Raw genomic sequence first — 22,514 nt, 5'->3', positions numbered from 1 at the left:
TGAAGCATGCTTTGCCTACCTTCCTTCCATTGAACTTAAACCCAACCCTAAACCATATTTAGCTTTGAACTCAGCAGTATGCTGTAGAACAAGATTACCAAGTGACTTTATAATTGGATTCACGTTAGAAAAGTATAAGCAATAAACTCGATAAATATGAGTTCAGGGTAACTTTAATTTACAAACCTGTTCATCTGTCACAATGATTGGACTAAATAATGAAACAGCATCTCGCAAGCACAGGTTAAGGTAGGCATGGACATGATTTAGAAGTACTGCTTGTTGGCTGTTAGCTCCACTTTCTAAAATATCAATAATTTATACAAAGTTTTGTAAAATAATCTTGAATCCTTACCACTGAAGCGATAGTCAAACTTTTTCCCATTCCCCTGCTTCATTGAACCATCTAATAATCTTCTTTGCCAGCCTTTGTGAATGACACTTTCCTCTTAAAATCTCAAGAAATTTGTAGTTTAGTAATAAACCATGAAAAAGGCAAGCAGTTCCCACCGCAATTAGCATCAAACAAAAGATAGTTTTCATTGCTATTTAGAACACTTTTACAGATGGTCAAAAAACTAACAAACCATGAGCAAGCAGTGTCATGTTTTCCAAATGGAGCACCACCACCCCAAAAGTACAAAACTTGATAAGTTTATCAAAGGTATGAAATGTGTACTGATAACTACATAAATAGAATTCAGCTAGAGTTGATGCCAGATGCTCAATATCTCTGAAACAACCATTCACCTTCTCACACTCCTCCATAACATCATGTAACTCTTCCCGAGAGCTGTGCAACTTACCAATATCAATGGACTTAATATATGACATTAACCTTTGGTAAGGAACACGTTTAGGAGTGGGAAAATTAGCAACACTTACACGCACTGCTCGATTCTTCTTTGAAACCTGCATATACAAGCTACCTTTATAAACTGACCTGTAATTATCTCTACCAATTATCCCACTACTGTAATATACTGCAATTAAACGAAGCATATTCTCATTTGAGATATCAAACTGCACCAATCTTTTTTTATATACCCTTGGTAGCACATTGTTCTTGATCCTTTTTCTCTTTTTTATTGCTGTAAAAATATCCTTATCTTTGCACTTCTTTTCCAGAGTCTCAACCATAACAATTGCTGCTGGTGTCATTTCTTCTAAGCTCCCCCGATGTATTGCACAAGCTGCCCCCAATGTCCCTTGTGTAAACTGCTTTGCTGATGACTCCATGCAGATGGGTTTTCAGTTGGCGATGAAAGCCGTCAATTCAGTGTTTTTCTTCTAATGGTAAAAGCTTCCTATCTTTCCCTAACTTACTTTGTTGGACTTCATTAATAATCTCCTTTATAATAACAGTTACTTCTTCTACTTCACTAACAGGTTTAGCTACCTATACCAATAACAACCATAGTGACTTTTTACAGCTATATGATTTGATAAATTGAAGGATAGACAATTTGTGTGGTCTAAGTTTTGCTGTCAGGTGGAGAAGGACATACGCAAAGTAAAAATTAATTATAATTGTCCGCATTTGCAATAAACTACAATAACAATAAATTAAGTGCATACAGGGGAATTTTGATAATTTTCTACGATGAGTTTTACGTTTTAGGTTAACAGAGATGTTCCTATTTTGTACTGCTTGAGTTAAAAGTGAATATTTAGTAAAACCTTCGGCCTCATATTCGTAGGTAACTTGCCTTCTTTACGTTTTGCTGGCAGACATATTATTCCCAAGGGAGGTTTAACATTGTTGATATCAGCATAAATACAAGCATAAGCACAAGATTATCAAAGAGCACTTCTCTTTATGAACATACCTTGTAATCTTATCTTTTCAGCTTTTTTGGTTATAGCCTGACTTTTTTTAGATAACAGCTCTCTCTTAATCCATGTTGTTCGTCACTGTTTCATGTATAGGCCAACATTGAACCGCTTACATTGTGATGCTTTTGGCCGCCGCATTTTAGCACTTGTATTGGCAAAATTAAAAAAAACATAAGATTTTTTTACAGACAAATATACTTCAATATTGCGGTGGCAATATACACAAATCATAAGAATTAAAATAAAAATAAAAATAAAGATCAAAATAAAGATATTAGTACATACACAAAATACATCACATACATACAAAATAAAAATGCACACACAAAATACATTTTACACACCACATAAAAATACACACACAAAATATCATCGCGGGCATTTACAGTGTCGACTTACTTGGAATTGCTCGGAATTGATCTCGAATGTTTTTTTAAAGTTCCAATGGTTCCAACTTCCAGAGTACATAACAAATTTCACTTATTTCACTCTGATCAATTATATTCAAAGTTGCTTACGATATTGTTCTCCGTATTCTTGTTAAAATTTAGGCTAATGTGTTGTCCTGGTTCGGTGGTTCCGTCTCAGTCTCCGAATCAAACACGCACTGCGATCATTGTTTAGCAGAGCAAAAGCATAACCTGTTATCAGCGTGTTTATCATTAGACGCTTGATAACAGGTTATTTCAAGCGTGGTTATCCGTATGGGCAATCTTCAGACTTTTGAAAACCTCCGATATTTGATGCTTATACGAAAAGGCATTTGTGACAAAAAGAAACTTCGTCAAGCAATTCTGCACTACAGTTGGCACTAAACATAAATATGCCAGGAGCGTGCGGCGCAATTAACGGTAGTTACTATTCACTATGTGAGCATTCTCGCCCGTGATTGGTCAACCACCTGCAGATATTTCTCGATATTTGTAGGTCATGACGTCAAAACCTACAGATAATAGTTTCTACAAATATGGAACGAGTAAAAGCCGGTTTTGAAAACAAATCAAACAACAGCGATGTTTGGCACAGTTCCTAAAAACGATGTGAAAGCTTTTAAAGGAAAAGGCTGCGGAAAACTTTAAAAAAGCGGCGAAGCTGGCACTGAACACATTTAATTTACAATATATTTAAGCGACACGAACTGAATAAACCGTCTGACAAAACGAATTAGCGAAGGCTTAAAAATGTTTTATATTGATATGTTTTGATAATACCTCAGTGAATAATAAAACAATTGTTGAATTTGTTGTTCGCATGATATCAAGAATTATTCAGACCTTGGTAAATGTTATCTGCCTTAGCTGTGCTTCGACGGATATTAATGTCATCGGTCTGAATAATTCTTGATGTCATGCTCAACCTCATCCAATAATTACTCATTGTTTCTCTTAATGATTTTTCGCTTGAGTATCGCAAAGCTTGCTTTCCATTCCTTTCCAAATGTCATTTAAAATATTTGCAGTTATAACTGTTAAATACGACCACAAGTACTAGTCGACCACATTTTAAAATCACAATTACACATATCACCATAACAGCGTAAAAGCACTATTGACATTGCGCATTTAATAAAACGACACTTTTTAAAATAGACATGTTTCGACATCTCATGATGCCATCTTCAGTATGAGTGGAGTAATAGGTGATACAAGGTTATATAAAAGTAATGTGATACATAAATTACAACAATAATAACGAAATAAGATAAAGTAATGGGGAGCGTCCGAGCGTATAATAAACTAAACATTGTATTGAATCTAAATACTTAAGCATTGAGGTCAGGGTTAGTTTTGTTGATGTGGAGTGCTTTTTTCATTTTAAAGGAAAATGAGGTGTCGGCAGTGTCGATAATTTTGAAGCGAGAGGGGAATACTTAGTTTTACATGAGTGAGATTTAAGGTGTCGGTAGATATGAGAGTTTTTGTCTGTTGTGGTATGTTCCCTGATTCTGGTGGATAAATGGCGCAAAGTTTCGAAAATGTGTCGAGAATTATATCCCTCGAAATTGAATTCATATACCACCATTAATTGAATTGAATCAGGGATTGGGTCTTTGAATGGGAAAAGGTTTTTGATTTTGAATGATGTAAAAGGTAGTCGAATGTCAGTTTCTGTACAGAAGCTTTTCATAATGTTTGTAAGTCTGCACTGTGTGTGTGAGTAAGGTCAGATGTATGGTAGTTTGAAGTATAGAGTTGTTATTTTGGAATTTTCATTTGTGTTGGTCGTGTCAGGAGTTTTGGTGTCCAGTTTGAGGTTCTTGCTTTGTTTGTTGTCGAGATATCGTTTTATGATTCTATCAACAAAGTGTAGTCGGAAAGAGTTTCGTAAAAGAGTGGATTCACATCCACTCGAAATTGTAATTTATGTATCATATTACTTTTATATAAACCCTGTATCACCTATTATTTTACTCATACTGAAGATGGCATCATGAGATGCAGAAACATGTCTATTTTCAAAAAAGTTGTCGTTTATATTAAATGTGTATTGGCAATAGTGCTTTTACGAAATTTTGGAGACAAAATGACGCGTGACTATGGTCATGGAAAGAAATGATTACTTCGACAAAATGGTCACCCTTGTTAATGACAGACAAACGTACGAACAACTCAAACGAGACCCAACACCATCACAAATACGCAAACTTAATAGCAAGATCTTCTCCATGAGAAAATGTAACATTATATCTGAACGTATTTACTATCGACTTAGTTATTCAGTAACACGACCACTCAGACTGTACGGACTACCGAAATTTCACAAACTACAAATACCCATGCGACCAATTGTATCATTTTGTGGTTCACCTACTTACGAACTCTCAAAGTACTTTACTGACAAACTGCAACCACTTACAAGCAAATCAAAACACAAGCTACAAACCACTGAAACTCTCATTTAAAAAATGAGCACTATACAAATACTGGACAACTATCTACTAGTATCGTTTGATTTAAAATCGTTGTTCACCACTTTTTTACTTAATCTGGAATATACTTGTACAAAAACCTTCATTACAAATACCACGGACGTATTGCCATTGCCGACAGAAGACATTATGGAGTCACTGGAGCTCTGCCTCACCTCGATTTACTTCCAGTTCAAAGGTACACGCTACAAACAATTACATGGAAAAGCAATTGGCTCACCCGTTTCTGTTATAGTTGTTGTAATTGTAATGCAATCTATAGAGGAACAGGCGCTCACGACTTACAAACATGCACTACCTGTTTGGTTCCGCAACGTGACACAATCACAGCAATACATGCAGACAAGATAGATGGCTTTCGCTCTCACATCAACAAACAGAACAGCCACATAAAATTTACCAAAGATGTCGAAGAAAACGGAACTCTTCCTTTTCTCCATTGATTGGTGAAATATGACTATCAAAACTGCGAATAACAGTTTATCGCAAACCAACACATACTGACCTACCACTAAACCAGTTAGCTTACAAACTTACATCATACAAAATAACCACAATCAGAACATTACCAAGACGTGCCCAAATCATTTGTGATTTAACGAACGCTTTAGACAACGAAAACAACCATCTTAAACGTGTTTTTGACAAAAACAACTGTAACTCTGACTTCTTCAAACAAAACACTTAGGAAGCCAACGACCCAACCGAATAACTCAGCGACTACAGCAATCATACCTTACATCAAAGGTACGTCTGGAACAATCTCGCGTATTTTAATACAATACAACATACGTGTCGCACATAAATCAATCACAACGTTACGACAAGGTGCAGTTTACAAAATAAACTGCTCTGACTGCCACGCCTCCTATATCGGGGAAACTGACAGGAACTTAAACACAACACTTACTGAACACAAACAAGCTACGAAAAAAGAAGACAAAACTAATCACCTTACCGAACATCACTGACTCACAAAGCACAACATTGACTGGGACTCGGCAAAATGCATCATATACAGCACTGACTAAAGACAAGGGCTTACATTAGAAAGCTTTTATACCAACTTAGAAGAAACACCCCAGAACAGATCACAGCAATACACCACTTTGGCGGTTTTCATATATGTGAAAACACGTGTTTGCTAAAGAGAAAAACTCGGACAAACATGGCGGAGTAATTTTATAACAATGGTTACGACGAAGAGATGCACTTGGTGTACGAAAGACAGTTATATTTGCAGTCTTCATTTTGTGAGAAAAAATGGTCCTACTGTAGATAACCCAGACCCTATTTCAGCGATACAAAGTATTGAGAATGTAAGTGTTGACTGCTTTTTTGTCATAAATGTGTGACTTATACGAAAGCTTGCTGAACATTTTATAAGCTTATACATTCATTTTAAATTCATATAGAGAAGAAAACTAACGGGAAAACGAAAAAAACCAATGACGAGGGTATATAATCCGCCACCAAAACGAGCGTCAATCTCCAAAAAAGATGCAGCATAGGCCCTTCTTTGCTTGAGCGAAAGGGAACACGCTAAAAGAGACGCAGCTAATGGCCTCCTATCCTTATGTGAAAATAGTACAACATCCCGTGATATCCAAAATGACCAAGACGAACTTCTTCTTGTTTTAAAGAAAAAAGATGCTGCTGCTCAAACCAACCTAACTAATGAACATCTTAAAACTTATGCGACTGATTCATTGGTTAACACCAGCAGTATACAGAAATGCATGTATACAGACAGTATACAGAAATGCATATAGCAAGATTTATTTGCACAATATGTTTTATTGGTGGCATGATAAGATCTCACTTTTAACATATGAATTGAACGATGCTTTCTTTGATACTGTACTTTGAAAGGTGCAGTCCAAATATCTTCAGAATGTTTTAGAAAATGTGGTTAATGATTCAGCCCATTATACACGTATAAAATTTCATTTTTTACTATGATTATTATAACGGGATATAATTGCTTATGTTGGAAGCTAGTGGAAATAATAAAGGATTTTGTGAGCTACTCTGATTTAATTTATCTGTAGGCCTATCCGGTGAAATGTTGAAAATACTTTTTGAGTTTGTGAAAGCAAAGGCTTCCAGGCTTATCAAATGGAAAGGGAAGAAAACAGCGAAATATAAACAAGAAAAAAAGAGCAGTGCTAGGGTGCAGTAATATATAATCATACATATTGCTCAAGTAAATACTCAAGTAATTAGTTGTGTAATGCAGTTAATAGCTACCTATGTGTAATGAATGATAAGCACTTAATCATTTTTATAGATCCACAAAACTTCTACATGGGCTAAACTTTCAGTTTATGAGCAATTTATATTCACATTGGTCAGGATCAAAAGATTCCCTACTCTCAAGATGTTATGTGATTTATTTTGAGTGTCAGAAACTGTTGGTAGCAGCATATTCTTGACATGGGTGAAATTTCTTGAGAAGGCATTAAAGTTATTTATTCCATTTACAACTTTGAAAGACATGGAAGGAATAACCCGGCCTAAAGTTTACGAATCTAATCCATGTCTTCGAGCAATAATTGATTGCACAGAATTCTATATACAAAAACCTTCTCTTCCTTCAAGTCAACGTCGGACACATAGTAACTAAAAAGGCAGAAACACATTCAAACTATTTATTTCCATGTCACCGCTTCTACATATCAACTATATCTCTACATTGTTCAGTAGTTGCATAAGCGACAAGGAAATCATCAAGAGACGCGAATTGTTTGGAAGAGTTAGCTGCAGGGGATGAAGTCATGGCTGACAATGGATTTAATATCCAGGATTTACTTGCCCTGCAACATGTCCGTTTATTTTCACCTCCAATTATGCATTAAGGTAATGTTTGCACTGGTGAAACAACAATGACAAGGAGAGTGGCTACAAAGAGGATTCACATTGAAAGAATTATTCAACGAATGAAGTCATTTAGTATATTACAACGTGTAATCCCATTAACAATGAAACCATATATTGATTCTGTTGTGTCTATCTGTGCAGCATTGGTTAATTTGCAACCACAGATTATTGCATCAACTTAAAAACATTGTATGTAGAACTTTTAAAAAATATACAATGAAATATTCATTTGTGTAAGAGATAAATTTAGATCAATATAGAGTAAACAATCTGTGCAAAGTTCTGTGCCATTTATTTCTTTCCATTGTGGCATTCTTGTTACTGAACCATTTATGTTCCATGACAATGAAATCATTGGGACATTTCTCATATTTTTCAATATCCTAAAAAATGTTGTGAGATTGAAAAGGTAAGCACTCTTCCCTATGTTATTGCATTGAGTAAATCTTTCCCTATTATTAGGGTCTGTCTGATGAAGGGTTGTCAAGTAGTGTACCATTATTCCATGTGCCCTACGTGAACAGTGTCAACTTAAATTTTTTCTTTCCTTTGTTTCGACCGCAGGTGTGGGATTGGATGAAGGTTAAAGCGTGCTTTTTTTAGGACATTTCTTCTTGTCCTTCCTCATGTGAGGTGAGCAGTGCATTCCTAAAGAAGGCTGCCAAGACACCCAGGTAGACACCGAGTTCACTGCTGCTTTAGTCAAGACGAAAGCGATTATTAGACTTGGACCGCCAGTGTCCAGGTCTGCAACTACAACTTCCAGTATTACCACAGGGCTTAAGGCTTAACTTCTAGGTTAAGTGGAAAGAGAATGTTGTCAAGACGTATGCAAGAATTTATTATAGTGAGGAAAAGCTGGCAGACTTCATACTCACGCTTTTCTGAAATCACATGGATCCAGTGGCAAGACAGTGTCGAGACGACTGGTGGTGACCTCAGATGCAGAAGTATTCGGTTACTGCTAAATGTTATGCAGTCCATCAACTAAGCTCCGCACGGAACCAGACAAGGATAGTTTGGGACAGCAAATTAACAAAACGGAACAATATGGATGGAGGATGAAGGTAGCACAATGGCGAGCCATGGCAGAGGAACCCTGGGACCAACTAATCTTCCAGAAAAGACAGCACCTGGTCTAACCGCACTGTTCTCCAGCAGTTTAAGGAACAAGTCCAGCCAACACATAACTCACAAGATGCTCTTGAGAGATTAAGTATCTAACTTACTACGGCCATGAATCGCCATGTGTTACCTTTAATTTTTGGCAATGCTGTCAACCTCTCAAAGATGGTTGGATGAGATAACTTCTCAGAGATGGAAAGATGAGATCACTTTGTTTGAGCACGTCGCTGGCAGTACTGTCTACGGCATTACAGACAGCAAATGTTGATCATTATGATGATGATTACAAATGGCCAGACAAAATGCGGGAGAAATACCTATAGCTAATCCGCACAGAGTCAGCACGCCTAAAATTGTGCTGAATTTGGAGACTAAAATCTGTCTCTTGATTGGTTTATTCCCATTGTGCTCACCAACGAGCCGCCGTTTTTTTGCTAAAATGTTCAAGCGGTGTTGAGCGAAGTTCAGCACAGATTGAGATTGTTGATAGCCGAGGTTTAATCTTGAGCTTCAAGACCAACAATATTAATAAGAAGCATGGCGTCTTTCACTGATTGAGTCGAAGATGCTTTTACGAGGAAAGATCAGACTTTTAGGGCTCAACCCTACATAGAGATTTTTGATTGCCTGATAGTCAAAAGCCTTGTTACCAACAATAGTTTTTTGGATCGTCTCAGTGTTGATATTTTCCGAAATATCAATGCCGAATTTTACATAGTGCAGATTGCCAAGACAAAGAACGCAAATTTGGCTGCCTTAAGGTTATGAAACTTATGACATGTTATGCATGCATGCTTACACAAGAATATATAAGCAAATATAAATTGACTTGATGTGATGCCCGATCGATTTGTCATTTGTGGTTTATTTATGTGATTCAAAACAAAAAAAATTTTCAAATTTTGATCATATTTAAAACATTTCTATTGACTTATTTCTTTATGTGTTCAATAGTATACTTATGATAAGATATACAATCATGAACTGAAGCATGATATTTGAAATTTACATAGCATTATTTCAGATCTGCTACAAATGGCAACTACCTTTATAGTTCATTGTCAATTCTGTTTGTTGGTGACAACTCTGTGTTGACTACTTTGAGGCTGATGACCTCTATAGAAATATTTTTATATGCTGATTTTTACACAAAACATCCATGTTTTTCAATTCTTTTTGCTAGTCAGAATAACAAACACTTTGATTCTATCTCAAGCATGGTGGCCATATCAGTCTCTTTTAATGCTATTGATAATGCTGGAAGTGTTTGTTCTGTTGCTGAATTTGTCAGGGCAGAAGCTGTGTTAAATGCATAAGATATGGCATTGACTAGGTTTGTTTTTTTGTTGGCACTCTCTTCAGTTACATCCTGTAGCTATTTTTCCTTATTATCCTGACATACACTCTAGTGCTTATAAGGAGAATTTATTATTTAACCAAAGAATTTAACCTTGAATTCTATCTAGGGCTTGTGCTTCTACTAGTAATTACTTGCGAGTTTTGTTTTTCTTTGAAGGTTTAGCTTCTCAAGCAACTGCATTCAAACACAATCATTATGTGCCTTTGATACTTATGGAAAGGGAACTAAAAGAAAGGGAAGTAGTCACTCGTCACAAGCTAAAAAGCCCAGTATACAAACAAAGTTATGATTTACACCTTCTGGTCCTCCTGAGACAACCATGACAACAAAGGCTCATCCATATGGTATACCTCACAAGTAAATTTCCCAGGTTTTGAGAACATAAAAGTATTGTTAAAGATTTTAGGTACTATTCCAGTTACCTGTTGTGAGTGTGAGAGGTCTTTCTATGCTTTGCGAATATTAAAGAACTATACAAGAAGTACTATGACTGCTGACAGGTTAAATGGTCTTGCTTTATAATATATTCATCTGTACATTAATCCAGTTATAGAAAAGATTATTGATCTTTTTTATAAAAGGCAAAAGAAGAATTTCTTTTGCCTTTTAGAATCGCTTTATAGTACGGAGTTTTTGATGCCTTTTTTTAAACTCTTGACTGTAGTCAATATAAACACAAACAATCGCTCTCAGGACTTTACTTACCTGTACGATCGACATCTACAAACCTTTTTTTTTGCTTTTGTTTTGTTGACAACTTCATTTGATAAGTTAACATAAAATCGTTTGCATATTAATCAGCATAAAGGTATGACTAGACCATTATAAAATGAAATTCCATATAAAAGCTGACGAAGCGTAAAGAATTTGTTTAGGCTAAGTTTGTAATGAACCATGCCATTTATGTCAGAAGCCCTCAAAGCATATTTTTCTGCAAATTTCCTAGGCATGCTGATGAGCTCTGATATTGAGCAAAATGGACAAAAATGACGTACAAGTATTGTTAACTAACAATAAAAATAGCAATACAATTATGTATTTAAATTCAAATAAAAACATTCTTGATTATAGCTAGCTATAAAAGTTTTATTGTCCATTGTTTATATAATTGCACATTTGCAGACTTGGTTGTATATATACATGACTAATTATGGTTGCTTACCATGTTTTTTAAATTTTTAGATAAAAATGCTGGACGAGTCATTTCTTCTTATGTCTTCCGATATTGTTGAATCGTTTTAAGACGGAAGAATACTTTAAAATGTCTGGTTTGGGAAAGTCAGTCCATCGGCTATTGGTTAAAAGATATTTCAAACCTGACAACGTTTTCAGATAATAGCAGACTAATTCATCGACGGTCTTCATCTTTAAATTTCAAGTCAGATAAGGACGTAAAAATGAGGAGCGAAATTTGTCATTCAGTTCTTGGTCTTCATCAGACTTACTCTGATAAAATGAGGCTGTATTCGAGTATATATGAAAAAGAAGTTAAACTTAAACAATATGCAATTCCCAAGGGTGCATACATTTGTAAATTTAAACCAAACGTAAATTATATGGCATGGAGAAATGAAGAATTGTGGTTTTCTGAACCCAAACCTTGCAAAAACAATCCAACTTGGAGAGTTGCAAATGAATATTCGGGCCGGAGCAACGGTAAAGAAAGCGTAACCAAACAAAAGAAGCAGGCAGACGAAAAACGTGAACAACGAACTGAACAAATTTAAAGAAACACACGCTAGAGCGACTTTTGCGACTGTAGAATGGCATATGGTGAACATTTTATGTTTGTTATACGGACATAAACATCCATCAAACTTATTTTTTTTCCTTTATGATTGCTTCTAAAACATAAATATATACTCCGTAAAAACTACTTTGTGAACAAAAGAGAACATTGCCAATTAAAATACATCAAAGTTATCATTGCCTATTACAAGTTGGCGGTTGGCCATGTTACTCCATGCACCTACTTTATGGTTTGTGTTTGCAATTGTTTATTTTCGATAAGTCACATAAAGTACAATAATGCTTCAGTCTGTTAATTTCTTTTACCCTTTGCACAGTAAAATTGGTAAATTCCGATAAGGCTTGCGACATGTAGTATTATACACGTTTAGGAACTTAAACCGATAAATCAAAAGTTTAACATGTGGAATTTGTAAAGTGACTACCTGGCATAACTACGCAACTAGCTTAGTAACCATGGAAAGTTGTAGTGTTAGACGTGCTACTAAAGCGACAGCTTGGTGTGATTCATCCATTATGTTTTTTATTCTGTTTCGGCAAATGTTTAATGAAATTAAACTTTTAATGATTTCATTGCAGCACAATTGTCATAAGACATTTAAAGTACGCGACAATTTTTTTTAAATGCAAACATGTTTCAGCATATTTTATGCGATTTTCAGAGCAAAGTGAATAGGAATTTTACATGGGTAAAAAACAATATATATAGTGCTATGTGATAAAATTGAAGTATCTTGACTATATTTGCATAACACCTTATTATGTTAGACTGACCTAAACTACTTAAAATAATTGCAATAATCGTAATAATACATTAATTATAATAATTAAGAATTAATATAATAGCACGTTTGTAGACGTAGATCGTCCAGGTTGGTATAGTCCTGAGAAGGACTATATTTATTGTTGTTCACTGACGCTTCGACAACCTGAGCGGTAGTCATCTTCATAGTCAAATGAGGAGTAAACTTTAGGTTAGCCGTATTTGTTATCTGGTTCTTACTTCATTGTATTGTGTGTACAGGAAATGCGTGGGTGTCAATTGTGTATTATCATTGTGAATTAGTGTTAAGTGTAATAACTTTATTTGATAGTTTGTTTGTATTGTGAATAAGTCGTTTGTAAGGTGCCGGTAATACACCACTTCGGCGGTTTTATTTGAATAAAACACGTGCTCTCTAAGTGAAAAACTCGGACAAACATGGCGGAAGTCATAACCATGACTAATTTGCTATATGAAATAGAAATATGTTTTGCTCTCTTGAAAAGTAAATTTTAACATTTCTTTATTTCAAAATATAAGCTCTCAAATGGAAGAAAGGTTACGTGAAGAGAAATTCAAAGCTATGAAACTGCCAGAATTAAAAAGTTACCTGCAGATTAGAGGTATAACCGTAAGTAGTTATCTGAAGCCGGGACTAGTAGCCATTGCATGTGCAGGGGAAAAAATGAACATTCCATTAATGCCGAAAGTCAGTAAAGCCAGCAGCAAGTAAATTTAAGTTGTCGTTTGACCTTCCATGACGTTGAGCTGCCGGATCCATTTATGATTAATGTTTCAAATGATCCTAAAAATCCACTCGATTGGGGACTAAAACATGAACAAAGTCTAGGAAAGCTTACTATAGTGTTCAAGCAAATAAACATAAACAATTTAGTTTAATTTAAAAAGGCTTCGTGATTTCAAAAGATACACCTTTTATTTGTGCTAGTCCTGACAACATTACAAGTTGTAAGTGTATGCCTAAATGCGATAGTATTGTAGTGGAATATAAATGTCCATGGACCCACAAATATCGTGATCCCAAAGAGGCATTCCTGCAGCCTGAGATTGGTGGTAGACTGGAAAACGGCAAATATTTTCTTCAAGAAAAGTCCATTTACTTTTACCAAATTCAAGTGCTCGTGCATGTTACTGCACTGAAAAGTGTGATTTGGTAGTCTGGACAACGAGAGGAATTTTCTGCCACCAAGTGACATATGCTCCAGTGTTCTTTCAAAAGATTTCTTTGAAGCTTAAACAATTTTGGCTTACCAAGGTTGTGCCACACATGTTCAAAAAATTCTGCATTTTGAACAAGATATCTTCTGAATGTACACATGGTAAGCATTTAATTTGAGTGTTACCTTAGCAAATTTACTTGAAGCTAACTTGTAGTAATGTTGCTTATGATAGGCTCCACATAGACAAAGTATGGTCATAAACAAAATCCGGTGAACAAAGATGAAAAAGAGGCTGCTTTTTTATGCAAAACAGGTATCACATATCAAGTATCAAGTGGTTTATTAAGAGCCAGGATGTTTTGTTATGCTCCTCAATTTTTTTCTTAATTTGCTTAGATGATACGGTAAGCATCTTAGAGACAGAAAACAGTGATCCGCCGATGAAGTCTGTTGTCTTATTTGGCTTTGATGTGCAACAAGAAGACATAGACAGTCTACAACCAAAGGGACTTATTACAGACAAAATCTTGTCTATATTAATGAGGTATATTCTTTCTTTGCAATATTGATTGATTTAAAAAAGCAAATAGGTTGATTACACTACCAAAGTAAATTTACTAATGCTAGTGAACTGTATAACTTCATTTCTAGTGATCACTGCTGTGAATACCAGGGGCGGATCTAGAGTATGTCAAATCCGACGCACGACTGATGTTTGAAATTCAAAAATTACCTATTCATATTAAATAAAAATTCATTAATTATTCTTACTTTATTATCGTATTTACTTCGTGATAAAAATCCAGCTTTATTTATTATTGAGAACTATCACTAACCCAATGAATATCTCGTTGGTAACCAGATCAGTTGGTGACCTGGAATAACCAACTGATAAGCGGGGTGGCTTGACTGGTTCGACGGATAAAGGAGTCTATCAACGCCAAATACGCTTATTTTATTGGTTAATGGCCAGATCAGTGGACAGTCTGGAATGGTCTCGACTGATAATAGGGTTGGCCTGACGTATAATGGTGTCCGATTGCTATCTTACATTTGGTTCATTTAAATTTTGTTTTATTATGATTGGTTTGATGGATTTCGACTGACAGCCAACTGAACTAACATTGTCAAGCTCACTGTCTGAATTGAATGTTTGATCGTTTCATAGTAATTTTTATAAGTGTGATAGAAACTAAACTACAATCAGATGGAATTTATGGAAATCTTTTACAAATTCATACAAATTCATGTATTGACATGAATGCTGCAGTCCAAACAGTGAATTTTTTCAAGAAGGTGAAAAATTTATGGATAAATTGTAAATGCTTGGCAAAGACGATCTCGCGAGCGACATTTCAGTCATTGATGTTCAAAAGAAAGCCAACATTGTTTTGAGTTTTATCAGCAGAAATTTACATCCAAAATCGTAAAAGACAAGTAAAGTGTATGCATGAATGTAATATAGCAAAGTCAATTTATGCGAGTGTGTGATGCGATTTATGTCAATATGGCGTATGGTAAGCAGATTGATGCTTCTAAAATTGTTGTTGCCGAAGGACTTTTAGCTATGATTTCTTTATTGCTTGGTGAATCGTGGCAATTTATATATGGCAGCGAAATCCTACATTCTTGCAAATATATTTCAATGGACAAAAAATCTGTAGCCATAAGGCCCCATACTATTATTTACTTTTTCATAAACAAATGTTTGGGGCTTTTCAGTTTATGATCATTGATCATTCAATCATTGGACAGTTATACTACATATTGTTTAAGATTTGAGAAAACTAACATTGATTACATGAGAAGCTGCTTACTATAACCTGTGATTTTGAGTCTTCTGATCCATGAAGCTTTTTATTTTGACAATTTGACTGCAATGGTATTAAACCTGAATATTTCACATACATAAAATGTTGTCCCATGTCACATATTGTCCCTTTTCTAACTGAACACCTCATGTAGAGATGTAAAGGTGTGTTAATCTACGGCTCATACCAGATTGTTTGCCATAAATTCCAAAAGGCTATTGATGTATGAAAAGCATTTTCTATAAAGTAAAAATGTCTTCCTATGTATGCAGATAAACCTTGAAATTTGGCAAAACAGCAAAGTTGTTTTCATGATCACTAGGTAATTTTTCTGATGATCATTATAATTTCTAAACTAAATTATTTCAGATTTACATTTAAACGAGCTTTGATCATATGAAAAGATATTTATCATAACCAGTAAGCATGACCATGACAATTTTAACATTCATGTAATTATATAATTAAAGACATGTTGGTTACATTCTGTTTGTATTTGCAAATACAATGCTACTAGTGATTGCTATATAGCACACCTTGCATATACTTACAGAGGATATTAGTCTAGTGAAATGCCTAATAAACATTTATGGCATTAAGCTGTCCTTAACTGGAAATTTTCACTCTGATAATTTTGCTTAATCTTTGGCAGAAAAAAATTTTGAGTTTTTCTCAAAAGTGAATTTGGCACTGATGTGGAGATGGGTTACAATAAACTTGCATGGTTTGAAGTCTGAGCTTTTCTATATATATGAACTTGTAGTACCAAATTTCTAACTTATCTCATTACATAGAGGTTTGAATGGGGGTCTCTAGGGGGGTCTATGCCTGACAACTTGGTAGAAATTTTTAAAGAGTATATCTGTTTTTGAATAGCATTATTGTAAAATAAATTTTACGTTCCTAGACATGGTAATGAGCCATATATTTGGCATGATAATGAGCCTAAATATTTGGCAAAACATTCAAGTATTGTTCACTTCATTTATTTTTTGAAAAAAAAAAGTAAGCAAAATGTGTTGTTTTTACGATAAAAGATGCCCACAAAATACTTTTTGTATTGCTCTAAAAAACGCTAAAAATGGCATTTTCACTGCTCTGAAATACGAAATTTCTCAGTGGAGAATGCCTCAGACCCACCCCACCCCCTAGGTATGGAGCACTTCCGACGTATTATGACTGATGTTTGAAAAATCCTAGATCCGCCCCTGGTGAATACCCAATAGTACACACTTTATTCTATTCTGTTCTTGTGGGAGATCAAGAACTGAAAGTAAGAACATCAAGCAGGTTTCAGTAACTGACAATGATATTGCACTTATCTTTCAAATATTCTACTTTGATACAATGTATTTAATGTTTGTAGACTAGAAATAATCCAAGCTGCAGAACAATTTGTCAGTGCAAAGTTACTTGAAAAACATTATGTGTTTGTGCCAATCAACAGAAGGTAAAAATGATTTAGACAACAAATGCAGAATGTTTTGAAAAAATTGTAACAAAATTTTATTCCATTATTTTAGCCTACACTGGTTTTGGCCATCATTTCACCATGGTAGGAAAAGCAAAATTTGTTATATTGCATCTGTTCCTTTAAAGATGTAAGGTTACAATATTAACCAATTTCATATTTAGGCATATCCTTGTTCTGGACTCTTTAACTTGGGATAAAAAGAGAAGAAATCTACATTTGAATATATTTCACAGTAATTGTTTTTCCATTGCACTATGTCTACTCTCATTGCTATGTTACTGTTGGATTACAATTTTTACTTTTTCATTCTGAAGATATTTGGACTACACCTTTCAAAAGTACAGTATCAAAAGAAAGCATCGTTCAATTCATATGTTAAAAGTGATATCTTATCATGCCACCAATAAAACATATTGTGCAAATAAATCTTGCTATATGCATTATTTGGTAGGTCCCACAGCAGGAAATCTCTTCAAACCTCTGTGCTGTTTTTGTATCACTTTTTATTAATTACTTTTTGAAGGTAATTATGGAAACTACATGTTTCTTCAAGTTAGAGCCTAATAATAGGAAAGATGTACTCAATGCAATAACATAGGGAAGAGTGCTTACTTTTCAATCTCACAACATTTTTAGGATATTGAAAATATGAGAAATGTCCCAATGATTTCATTGTCATGGAACATAAATGGTTCAGTAACAAGAATGCCACAATGGAAAGAAATAAATGGCACAGAACTTTGCACAGATTGTTTACTCTACATTGATCTAAATTTATCTCTTACACAAATGAATATTTCATTGTATATTTTTAAAAGTTCTACATACAATGTTTTAAGTTGATGCAATAATCTGTGGTTGCAAATTAACCAATGCTGCACAGATAGACACAACAGAATCAATATATGGTTTCATTGTTAATGGGATTACACGTTGTAATATACTAAATGACTTCATTCGTTGAATAATTCTTTCAATGTGAATCCTCTTTGTAGCCACTCTCCTTGTCATTGTTGTTTCACCAGTGCAAACATTACCTTAATGCATAATTGGAGGTGAAAATAAACGGACATGTTGAAGGGCAAGTAAATCCTGGATATTAAATCCATTGTCAGCCATGACTTCATCCCCTGCAGCTAACTCTTCCAAACAATTCACATCTCTTGATGATTTCCTTGTCGCTTATGCAACTACTGAACAATGTAGAGATATAGTTGATATGTAGAAGCGGTGACATGGAAATAAATAGTTTGAATGTGTTTCTGCCTTTTAGTTACTATGTGTCCGACGTTGACTTGAAGGAAGAGAAGGTTTTGTATATAGAATTCTGTGCAATCAATTATTGCTCGAAGACATGGATTAGATTCGTAAACTTTAGGCCGGGTTATTCCTTCCATGTCTTTCAAAGTTGTAAATGGAATAAATAACTTTAATGCCTTCTCAAGAAATCACCCATGTCAAGAATATGCTGCTACCAACAGTTTCTGACAATCCAAATAAATCACATAACATCTTGAGAGTAGGGAATCTTTTGATCCTGACCAATGTGAATATAAATTGCTCATAAACTGAAAGTTTAGCCATGTAGAAGTTTTGTGGATCTATAAAATGATTAAGTGCTTATCATTCATTACACATAGGTAGCTATTAACTGCATTACACAACTAATTACTTAAGTATTTACTTGAGCAATATGTATGATTATATATTACTGTACCCTAGCACTGCTCTTTTTTTCTTGTTTATATTCGCTGTTTTCTTCCCTTTCCATTTGATAAGCCTGGAAGCCTTTGCTTTCACAAACTCAAAAGTATTTTCAACATTTCACCGGATAGGCCTACAGATAAATTAAATCAGAGTAGCTCACAAAGTCCTTTATTATTTCCACTAGCTTCCAACATAAGCAATTATATCCCGTTATAATTAGCATAGTAAAAATGAAATTTTATACCTGTATAATGGGCTGAATCATTAACCACATTTTCTAAAACATGCATTTCTGTATACTGCTGGTGTTAACCAATGAATCAGTCGCATAAGTTTTAAGATGTTCATTAGTTAGGTTGGTTTGAACAGCAGCATCTTTTTCTTTAAAACAAGAAGAAGTTCGTCTTGGTCATTTTGGATATCACGGGATGTTGTACTATTTTCACATAAGGATAGGAGGCCATCAGCTGCGTCTCGTTTAGCGTGTTCCCTTTTGCTCAAGCAAAGAAGGGCCTCTGCTGCATCTTTTTGAGATTGACGCTCGTTTTGGTGGCGGATTATATACCCTCGTCATTGGTTTTTTTGTTTTCCGTTAGTTTTCTTCTCTATATGAATTTAAAATGAATGTATAAGCTTATAAAATGTTCAGCAAGCTTTCGTATAAGTCACACATTTATGACAAAAAGCAGTCAACACTTACATTCTCAATACTTTGTATCGCTGAAATAGGGTCTGGGTTATCTACAGTAGGACCATTTTTCTCACAAAATGAAGACTGCAAAATAACTGTCTTTCGTACACCAAGCGCATCTCTTCGTCGTAACCATTGTTATAAAATTACTCCGCCATGTTTGTCCAAGTTTTTCTCTTTAGCAAACACGTGTTTTCACATATATGAAAACCGCCAAAGTGGTGTATTGCTGTGATATGTTCTGGGGTGTTTCTTCTAAGTTGGTATAAAAACTTTCTAATGTAAGCCCTTGTCTTTAGTCAGTGCTGTATATGATGCATTTTGCCGAGTCCCAGTCAATGTTGTGCTTTGTGAGTCAGTGATGTTCGGTAAGGTGATTAGTTTTGTCTTCTTTTTTTGTAGCTTGTTTGTGTTCAGTAAGTGTTGTGTTTAAGTTCCTGTCAGTTTCCCCGATATAGGAGGCGTAGCAGTCAGAGCAGTTTATTTTGTAAACTGCACCTTGTCGTAACGTTGTGATTGATTTATGTGCGACACGTATGTTGTATTGTATTAAAATACGCGAGATTGTCCCAGACGTACCTTTGATGTAAGGTATGATTGCTGTAGTCGCTGAGTTATTCGGTTGGATCGTTGGCTTCGTAAGTGTTTTGTTTGAAGAAGTCAGAGTTATAGTTGTGTTTGTCAAAAACACGTTTGAGATGGTTGTTTTCGTTGTCTAAAGCGTTCGTTGAATCACAAATGATTTGGGCACGTCTTGGTAATGTTCTGATTGTGGTTATTTTGTATGATGTAGGTTTGTAAGATGACTGGTTTAGTGGTAGGTCAGTATGTGTTGGTTTGCGATAAACTGTTATTCGCAGTTTTTGATTGTCCTATTTCACCAATCAATGGAGAAAAGGAAGAGTTCCGTTTTCTTCGACATCTTTGGTAAATTTTATGTGGCTGTTCTGTTTGTTGATGTAGAGAGAAAGCCATCTATCTTGTCTGCATGTAGTGCTGTGATTGTGTCACGTTGCGGAACCAAACAGGTAGTGCATGTTTGTAAGTCGTGAGCGCCTGTTCCTCTATAGATTGCATTACAATTACAACAACTATAACAGAAACGGGTGAGCCAATTGCTTTTCCATGTAATTGTTTGTAGCGTGTACCTTTGAACTGGAAGTAAATCGAGGTGAGGCAGAGCTCCAGTGACTCCATAATGTCTTCTGTCGGCAATGGCAATACGTCCGTGGTATTTGTAATGAAGGTTTTTGTACAAGTATATTCCAGATTAAGTAAAAAAGGGGTGAACAACGATTTTAAATCAAACGATACTAGTAGATAGTTGTCCAGTATTTGTATAGTGCTCATTTTTTAAATGAAAGTTTCAGTGGTTTGTAGCTTGTGTTTTGATTTGCTTGTAAGTGGTTGCAGTTTGTCAGTAAAGTACTTTGAGAGTTCGTAAGTAGGTGAACCACAAAATGATACAATTGGTCGCATGGGTATTTGTAGTTTGTGAAATTTCGGTAGTCCGTACAGTCTGAGTGGTCGTGTTACTGAATAACTAAGTCGATAGTAAATACGTTCAGATATAATGTTACATTTTCTCATGGAGAAGATCTTGCTATTAAGTTTGCGTATTTGTGATGGTGTTGGGTCTCGTTTGAGTTGTTCGTACGTTTGTCTGTTATTAACAAGGGTGACCATTTTGTCGAAGTAATCATTTCTTTCCATGACCATAGTCACGCGTCATTTTGTCTCCAAAATTTCGTAAAAGCACTATTGCCAATACACATTTAATATAAACGACAACTTTTTTGAAAATAGACATGTTTCTGCATCTCATGATGCCATCTTCAGTATGAGTAAAATAATAGGTGATACAGGGTTTATATAAAAGTAATATGATACATAAATTACAATTTCGAGTGGATGTGAATCCACTCTTTTACGAAACTCTTCCGACTACACTTTGTTGATAGAATCATAAAACGATATCTCGACAACAAACAAAGCAAGAACCTCAAACTGGACACCGAAACTCCTGACACGACCAACACAAATGAAAATTCCAAAATAACAACTCTATACTTCAAACTACCATACATCTGACCTTACTCACGACACACACATTGCAGACTTACAAACATTATGAAAAGCTTCTGTACAGAAACTGACATTCGACTACCTTTTACATCATTCAAAATCAAAAACCTTTTCCCATTCAAAGACCCAATCCCTGATTCAATTCAATTAATGGTGGTATATGAATTCAATTTCGAGGGATATAATTCTCGACACATTTTCGAAACTTTGCGCCATTTATCCACCAGAATCAGGGAACATACCACAACAGACAAAAACTCTCATATCTACCAACACCTTAAATCTCACTCATGTAAAACTAAGTATTCACCCTCTCGCTTCAAAATTATCGACACTGCCGACACCTCATTTTCCTTTAAAATGAAAAAAGCACTCCACATCAACAAAACTAACCCTGACCTCAATGCTTAAGTATTTAGATTCAATACAATGTTTAGTTTATTATACGCTCGGACGCTCCCCATTACTTTATCTTATTTCGTTATTATTGTTGTAATTTATGTATCACATTACTTTTATATAACCTTGTATCACCTATTACTCCACTCATACTGAAGATGGCATCATGAGATGTCGAAACATGTCTATTTTAAAAAGTGTCGTTTTATTAAATGCGCAATGTCAATAGTGCTTTTACGCTGTTATGGTGATATGTGTAATTGTGATTTTAAAATGTGGTCGACTAGTACTTGTGGTCGTATTTAACAGTTATAACTGCAAATATTTTAAATGACATTTGGAAAGGAATGGAAAGCAAGCTTTTCGATACTCAAGCGAAAAATCATTAAGAGAAACAATGAGTAATTATTGGATGAGGTTGAGCATGACATCAAGAATTATTCAGACCGATGACATTAATATCCGTCGAAGCACAGCTAAGGCAGATAACATTTACCAAGGTCTGAATAATTCTTGATATCATG

General features: G+C 35.0%; 2 long non-coding RNA genes across 3 annotated transcripts; one reads left to right on the top strand and one right to left on the bottom strand.

The window, feature by feature from the left end:
• Positions 1-17,460: 17,460 nt before the first annotated feature.
• Positions 17,461-18,029, top strand: LOC124457992. Of its 2 annotated transcripts, XR_006952934.1 has the most exons (3): positions 17,461-17,489; positions 17,560-17,631; positions 17,745-18,029. It is a non-coding gene; the product is annotated as an uncharacterized LOC124457992 (long non-coding RNA). The 2 variants fall into 2 exon arrangements; XR_006952933.1 differs by lacking the exon at positions 17,461-17,489 and having other exon boundaries at positions 17,507-17,631.
• An 831-nt stretch (positions 18,030-18,860) lies between these two features.
• Positions 18,861-21,465, bottom strand: LOC124457993. Its single transcript, XR_006952936.1, has 3 exons — positions 21,455-21,465; positions 19,569-19,575; positions 18,861-18,999 (listed from the first exon to the last, which is right to left on the bottom strand). It is a non-coding gene; the product is annotated as an uncharacterized LOC124457993 (long non-coding RNA).
• Between the last annotated feature and the right edge of the window lie 1,049 nt (positions 21,466-22,514).

The sequence above is a fragment of the Xenia sp. Carnegie-2017 genome, unplaced genomic scaffold, assembly GCF_021976095.1.
Source record: "Xenia sp. Carnegie-2017 unplaced genomic scaffold, XeniaSp_v1 HiC_scaffold_6, whole genome shotgun sequence".
Classification (NCBI taxonomy): domain Eukaryota; kingdom Metazoa; phylum Cnidaria; class Anthozoa; order Malacalcyonacea; family Xeniidae; genus Xenia; species Xenia sp. Carnegie-2017.
The sequence above is the reverse complement of the archived record's forward strand: the minus strand, read 5'-3'. Positions and strand labels throughout refer to the sequence as shown.